This window comes from Macrosteles quadrilineatus, unplaced genomic scaffold, assembly GCF_028750875.1.
Source record: "Macrosteles quadrilineatus isolate MER2022 unplaced genomic scaffold, UCM_ALF_1.0 Scaffold_7__1_contigs__length_78375512, whole genome shotgun sequence".
In the NCBI taxonomy this organism is placed as follows: Eukaryota; Metazoa; Arthropoda; class Insecta; order Hemiptera; family Cicadellidae; genus Macrosteles; species Macrosteles quadrilineatus.
The window spans coordinates 367,842-376,553 of NW_026542600.1; positions in this window are offsets into that span (position 1 = coordinate 367,842).

Genomic DNA, 8,712 nt, shown 5'->3' on the forward strand with positions numbered 1-8,712 from the left:
ACATTGACCCGTATCGCCCATCACTAATCTAAAGTACATGCCCCTCTCCTGCAGGTTTTTAAAAGAAAACTGGCGAACAAATAAATTGTCCACAAAGTTAAACAAGTGAATGTTAAAAGCGACAATCTAATGTAAAAGACTACATAACATGAAAGCATTTTTGGGCCTCTTTAGGTTCAAAGGAATATTAGAATAAGACCGTATTTGTTTATTCATATTAACGTAAACTTCCAAAATTTTGTATATTTTTGAGCTAGAAGGAAAGTATTATAGGCTAAAAGTGAACTTGAACTACCTAAATAACATAGGCCTTTGTATTTATTATAACTTTTACCAGGTGAAATTTAATTTTGTCAATTTTGACTGAGGCACCTGGAGTTGTTTTATTGAATATACCGTTTTAACTAGCACTGTGGGTCGGGATAGTCACATATCTTTTAGATTGATGAAGAAACATGGTACAAGAGTTTATATATATATTTTAATATTGATTTTTTTATCATTTTAATTCACCAATTAATCAAAATGTAATCAAATTACTCTTTCAAATCAAAATACTGATAGTTGGTAGAGTTAATCAAACCTTAAGGTACTTTTTATTAAATAAATTTGTTTAAGTAATCTGCCTGTTAAAAGGTTTGGTATAAAATGCCAAATAATAAGATGCCAAAAGTAGGAATGTAAATATTTGATTGTAAAATATAAACCTTTCAATAATACACAGATCAAATGATTGTACACTAAAGGTAATTTATGATATGATAAGTCCTATCACCATAGTGTTAATAGATTCTGGCCTTTGGGTGACATCCACGTAGATGCAGACGACGATAAAATAGTCCATTGGACTACAGTACTCAAATGTCGTCTGCATCCACGGGGCCGTCACCCAAAGAGGAGGATCCTCCAACTACAGATATCAATTGTGGAAGCCTGTTACATAAGATCAGAACCATAGTGTCATTTCTTTTGGTTTTTAGTGTTGTGTTTTGAGGTTATATGCCATAACTAATATAAACACAGTGTGGAACACAAAATAATCAAATCTTTAAGCATGTCTGAGTTTGTGATAGGAGATGCCAAAATTACTATCCATCATTTTTGCAAATAGTTCTTAAGTTATGGTAACTAGTCACATTGGTTACCATTTCCCCCCAATAAATAAAGAAAACCCATTTGGAAAGGAATTGATCCTAGCTAAAGTTATTTTCTCCTCAAAGGTTTATTTTTTCTTTTAACTAAAGATCTGAGCCATCTATTTGATAATTTAATCACTTTGAATATCTGATTGGAACCTCAGTCTTATAGTTATTTCTATGTTTTCTGGGAAAATTTAATTTAAATCTCTCGTAAAAATTTTTTTCCCTTAACGTAATTTTGTATATATATTTTACTAAAAGATCGCTAGAATTGGAATGTATTCAACAAGTTTCAAAATAAATCTTGGTTTTTGTGTTGTTTAAGTGTTGAGCTTCAAACAACACTCAACAGTGAACTTATAATACTCTGCGGAATTCGCAGATTTTTATAATTGTTTGTTACTTACATCAGTATATCCACCTCATACACTTTTACATCATTGCAATACACACATTAAGGTTTTATTTTGTTCTAGAGGCTGCCAATAGCTTCTAATTTGATTTACAAAAACAATTTCAGCGCTAACTATTTTCTCACGATTGTCTTCAGTCAATAAGGATTCCTTAGAGGTTCCAGTCAAGAGCCCAGTGGTCAATTTTGTTGCAACCCTTTTCAATTTTGCCCAATCATCCGTATTTCCTCTTTTTTGAAAACTAAAAATGGCTTTAACTGCAAAATATTTTTATGTTAAAGAAAAAGAACCAAAGTCTTCCCTGACAATAGACATGGATTGCAAAACGTGTCATAAAGATGCAGTATTCACTCTAGTAATTGCTATTTGAGCTTGGGTTTCCCAGTTTTAGTTTAAATTTTGCAACTTAATTGTGAATAAAAACTTGTGTTATATTTTGTTTTTACACATGTCGATCACCACTGGTAACTTTTTTAGCTAGATTTGTATCCAACCACATCTTGTGTATCCAGAAATTGTATTTGGAAATTTAGAAGTTGAAAAATCAGAAACTGTGTAGTGAATTGTCCGGTTTACAATCTTTTCATACTAGAGTCAATTAAAAGAACCTATGTTCTCTTTGCTTATTTTACATTCATATTAAAGAAAGCTGTATATTTTAGCTGAAACGTCTCTAGTCTGATTTATGTTTGTGCCAAACCAAGATCAAATAGTGTGTTAAAAGTCAACTTTTGTAGGTCTATATTATTTTTATTTTGTGTTGGAAATACTCACAATACTTTGCAAAAAAAACTTAAGGTATCTATTTACTTAACTACTTAAATTAAATTCAATGGCTGTTTAGAAAGTGACATTCGTTTTGGTGTAGCAGGAGCGATGGTTTTTTTTACAAGGTTAGCCCGCCTGAAGTCATCTTTGTAGCAAGTGTCTCTATACTTTGTATGTACTCAGCTTGAACCCCGTGTATTGTGTACGTACTACGTTGTCTGTAATTGGTGCGTTTGGCAATTCCAACAATCCTGTTGTGTTTTTGTTTGTGATAGTTTTTTTTTATCATCGCAAAAATAGCATTCAACAAGAGTGAAGCTATAGCAAACTTATTTTTTAGTTTGATGAACAAATGTTTACAATAGAGTGGCAGTAAAAGTTAATGACAAAATCTGTGAATGACTAAAACTGAATTATTCTAATGATCCCCCAAAATTTGATCACCAGGCTCATTTTGATTCAAAAGAATAATCCTTTATTTTATTAAAATTCCAAAGTCGAGACTATCCAACTTGTGACTTTCGTCTAATTTGTAATATTCCATGCCCTTTATGCAAGGGATTATTTATTATACTCCCAGTTTCATCCGATTCAGAATAAAGTGATTTTAGAAACCGTTGTTCCAAGATGTAACATTTACACAGCTCTGGTTGAATTGCAATATCTATATCTTTCGTCTTATATTGCATTCCATTTCTCGTAGCTGTGGACCAAATTTTTTAGCATTAATCTTCCATCCTTCTACTTTCTCCTTTATCAAACGTTTGGTTGGAATGTACACACAGTTTATCGTACTGTAAACATTACAAAAGTATTTTTACCTACCTATTATCTGTCTTCCTATCTTGTACTGTAAGGGACCTGTGATATAGAGTTTTAACTGTAGTCTAGAGTCAATGAATTTAGGCCAACGTAACGCAACGGTGACCCTACTGACTTGTCGTTAATCATCAATTTGGGAAGTTGCTCAATTTAAGTCCACTATTTGATTCTGAACTATGAAAAATCTTTGTCCGTTTACAATTTTATAAAAAGTTTGATGAGTATTTACAATTAATTGGACTTATTGTTTGCTGTACTTAGTAATGTCACTTTTTTGTTGAGCTTCTTGTATTAATGATATAAATTCACAATGAGGTTAGGAACTAGAGTTGTGCTAGCCACACTTGCTATGAACAAAAGGAATACATGTAGATATTTACTAACTCCCATCAACAAACTGTAAAAAACTGGAATATAGATTTTACCAATGCCTAATTTGACTATATAATTTTTTTAGTACTGTTAATTACTTTTAGCGAATTTCCCTATAGGGAAGTAGCTATTACCGTAGGTCTCATGGTAAGACTTAGGCCCGGGACCGATTTACTTTTTCATTTTAATGTCCCCAGAGGCCAAAAACACCATTCGTTCAAATTTTTATACAGGGTGTCACAAAAAAGTGTGATGGGCTATACAGGACCTAATTCTTCATGCAAAAATAAGTCAAAAATGAAGAATAAAATTTTTTGGATTTCGGCTTAGTTTAGCCGTAATCCGCCATTTTGTTTTTTTGGGGAAAATATTTATTATTTCAAAATCCCTTTGAGATATTTTTACGAAACTTGGCAAAATTGTTTACACTATAGTAAGTAACATTTATAAGAAAAATTACTATTTTAACTTTCCAAATTTAAAAATGGCGGCCGTTTGAATTTTTTAATGCCAAATTTCATGAAAACCGGTACCTAAATCACAATTTTGTAAGACACAAAAGTTTTAGTATTTATTATGACAAATCCAACATAACAAAAATGAATAAAATCGGTTCATAAATAAAGAAGCTGTGTTTATTTTAGTAATTTAGACTGAAATTATTAATATTAAAATGTATTAAATGTAATGTAATAATTTATGTAACGTATTAAGTAATTTCAGTCTAAATTACTAAAATAAACACAGCTTCTTTATTTATGAACCGATTTTATTCATTTTTAATTTGTTGGATTTGTCATAATAAGTACTAACACTTTTGTGTCTTACAAAATTTTGATTTAGGTACCGGTTTTCATGAAATTTGGCATTAAAAAATTCAAACGGCCGCCATTTTTAAATTTGGAAAGTTAAAATAATAATTTTTTTTATAAATGTTACTTACTACAGTGTAAACAATTTTGCCAAGTTTCGTAAAAATATCTCAAAGGGATTTTGAAATAATAAATATTTTCCCCAAAAAACAAAATGGCGGATTACGGCTAAACTAAGCCGAAATCCAAAAAATTTTATTCTTCATTTTTGACTTATTTTTGCAAGTAAAATTATTTCCTGTATAGCCCATTACACTTTTTTGTGACACCCTGTATATGTATATATATATGTGTCCGTGAACACGATAACTTTAGTATTTTTTATCCGATTTTGATGAAATTTGGTTTGAAGGTGTAAGGCGGTATAAACTTGAATGAGTTCGCGATCCAGCATGATCGGACCATGGGAACAGGGTTTTATGGGGGGTTTTATGGGGTAAAAATTGGTTTTTCTCACTTCTTACCCTCAAAACACAAAATTTCCCAATTTTTCTCTAAACCTTCTTAAAGAGCTTAAAAAAACAAACAATTCAGTATATCAAAGTGTTTTTGTACGGTTATTGGTTACGGAGAAAACTAAAAAAATGGTAAATTTAAAATTCCCATCTTATTCTTATGGAGAATATTGTAAAATGTTGTAGTTTGCTTGTTTATAGATATATTTTGATCAAACTTGGCAAATTTATTTATTTTATAGTAAGCTATAAATATTTTACTAAAAACACACTACTTTATTAGTTTCCCTGTAGCAGCAAACCTAGGTACTCGTTAAACCTAATGTTATTTAAATAGATCAATTGAAAATCAATTCGGCCAAATGGAAATTCGCTTAGACGGCAGGTTTGCTGCGGCGGGGGTATTTTAATCTTAAGAGTGTAAACGTGAACCAAGATTTTTCATTTCTTACTTAACTGTCGCAAGTGTTATTCTAAGGACAGACATGGGAGAAAACTTATCTATTTCGTGAAACATTTTACTTCCGTAAACCTCAATAATTTATTGGTGTAATTATTATTGAATGTGATAGTAATGTTAACCCTGGGTAAATAGAATAGTAAAAGTAGTGGTGATAATTTAATTAGGTGAATTCACCTCTATATCTAGTTGTTAAAATCCCTAAATAGTGTGAACTAGTTTTACAAACCTTATTAAAAATATTATATTTAAACTTCTGATGTTGATTTTCCCATCAATCTACTAAATTAATAGCTAGGTTTTAATTCTTTGAATAGTTAACCTAAACCCTGCATGTTTAGACTTGGGACGTAGTAATTAAGGACTTTAATGCAAATAAGGTGCATAATATTAAAAGAATATGTTTATAAATATATATATACAAAAATATGTGTTAGTTTCAAATTGGTTTAAAAGTGTTGATGATTGTTATTTGTTTATAATAATATATCATGTACATTAATATATTTCAGGATTAATTTTAGTGGCACTAGTGACATGACATCTCCAATAAGCTGTAAGATTAATTTTAGAGACTAGGTAAATTTAAATTACATTAATCTGTTTTAATTAAAATGTTTTTCTTCGTACATATTATTTGACTAGGAAAAGAAAACTAGTTTTTAAAACAAATTGTGGAGCTATTTTTTGCACTGTCTAAGCCAAAGAATGTATTTAAACTTTAATAACACACTTCAGGCATTTGTTCTTAGGTTAAACATTCAGTGTAAGGGCTTCTTGAAGTTGAATTGCTTATTTCAAGTATGCTAAACATATTTGACTGATTTTTATATGCTTTCTAATTATTTTGAATGTTTTACTTCTTTATTTTTGTTACATTCCACTGGAATTGTTTTATAGAAAATAAAACTGTAGTTATATAATCTGTGTTGTTACTTAATCCTCACAAGAAGTAAATGGTGTGATAGAAGTCACCATATTCACTAACTACCGTTAACAGGTGTTTTGTGTCTTGTTGGTAGAAAAGTTGGTGTAAGGCAAGGTAATGTTTACACAATAAATGGGGAATGTTTTATATACAGGGGTGGTGAAAAGTCCCAGGACGGCTTAATTTTATTTTAACCGTTACAGATGAAGTAATACAAGTTGGTACACTGTTACTGGGCATAAAATAGTATTTTACTACAACTTCAATGAACATACACAACACTACAAGTCAAGCGGACGGCCACAAGGAGTCGGAAGAAAATCTTAAATAGAAGCATAGGTTAATATGTTCAAATTAAAAGTCTTTACTATTAGAATACAATGCAGCAAATTTGAACTCAAAAGGACTTCAAATGTTTCTTGAATCTGTCATTATGAATCTTTGAACAGCTGCAATTTTTTAATCAGTTGTTATTTTTAGCTCAAATTTTTTGGCATTGCATCCTTCTATTAAAGCTCTTTAATTTGATGTGCATATCAACCTATGCATACGTTTTTTATTTTCATCCGAATTCTAGCAGGCGCCTCCCTGAGGAGGTAGTGTATGATATAACATTGCAAATTCAAATCCATGTGTGTAGTGTGTAGCCCCTGAGCTGTTGAACATAATTTAAGACTAAATTACTTACGTAATCCCGTCACAGCTCAATAAAATATGTCGATTCAGGACATGTTTTGGTGTTAAAACACCATCGTCAGCTTCAGGTAGAGCCTACATATGTAGAGTTGATCAGTAGTTAACATCGTCAGAAGATAAACACAGTACGAAAACAAATAAATACATAACACAATTAAACATTTAACAAACAGACCTGTTCTAACAAAAGATGACTGACTGCACATGTAGCAAGGGACAGCTCTTCACAAAAAACTGTAAATTTAAAATTTCCATGTTATTCTTACGGAGAATAAAATCAATTATTGTAATTTGCTTGTTGTGTGATTTTGATCAAATTTGGCTAATTTGTTTATAATGCTATTTAAATAACAAAGAAAATAAATCTGACGTTTTTTATAGAACATTTTAGCCAAAACCCAATCTGGTAAATGGAAATTTGCTCGGTGTTATGTTTGTTGCGGGGGTATTAGTATTAGTTTGATTTTATAAAGCTTGTGCTATAACACCATCTGTTTGTGACATTTATGTTTTGTTACAATTAAGTGTAGTACCATATTTAATTTAATGCTGTGACTCATCTGGGACCTTTCTTCAGGTGAGTTAGCTGTGTCCTCTCCATCCTGTGACTCTAAGATATTTATTTAGATTTTTAAAAATGCATCAACAAAGACAGAGGATTCATTAACAAATACAAAACATACTTTCTCTTGCTATTTATTACTTTATTTGTATCTATAAACATTGTATTTGTTGTAATTTTCTGTTTGGAACAATCCACATAGCTTTCTATTTTAAAGCTTACCTGATGTTTTATAACAGAAGATATTCTTGTTCATTGAAATGTTTTCAGAACAGTTAATACAATCATAGGTACCTGTTGTTCAAAATCAAATGTAAATCATAAGCCTGGGTTTTCCCCAAAATAATACAAGTTTAGACAAAAATGTTGTTATCAGAACCCTAAGGTTCATGGTATGTCAGTCCCAGATAAGAGTTAAGTAGATTTTCTTTATGTGCAGGTAAATTTAGTTTAAGCTGCAAAGTTAATGAGCAAGATATTGTTTGCTGGGCTCTTATATATAGTGTCACATTCAGTTTGTTTGTAATAGCCATAAAGGGTATGGTTCAGTGTGTGTGTATGTGTGTGAGGGTAAATACAAAGGAAATGTGCTAACTATGGAGGACAATTGTAATAATTTTGTTGAAGAGAATGTATCAGGCCTACCTCTTTATTTTACTGCTCCAACTACGGAGGCTTTGGAGGCGGGTACCGTTTATGTCCTTATTGGTGAGTTGGTAATACCTCTTCATTTTAATACCTCTTAAATACAGTAATCACTTTAAACACTTTCCATAAACTCTTTAGCTTTAATCATCAATTGAACTAACATTTAACTCAAATGTCCTTAAGTTGTACCTAATTCGATTAATTTTTCACTTGCCCGAGTTCAAAGAACTTGAATTGTACTAGATTTACCTTTGATTTTGTTGCATGAGTACTTGTGGGTAAGATGTTTTGGTCTCATCCTAAGCATCACCGCCTTGTCTGGCATCTTCAGGGGTCTTCTTGAAATCATCTTCTTATCACTAACATATTTACACAAACACAGTCGCTATAGTATCACAGTTATTGGATAATATAAATAAAATAAACAAAATAAACCAACCGGACCGCAATAACTCATTTCTAAGATACTTGTATGTATAAAAAAATACTTATAGTCGTAGGGTCACTCCTAGTTTTCTATTAATATTATAAGAAACCACCTATATAACAATTATCATAATTAGGTTTAAACAAACTT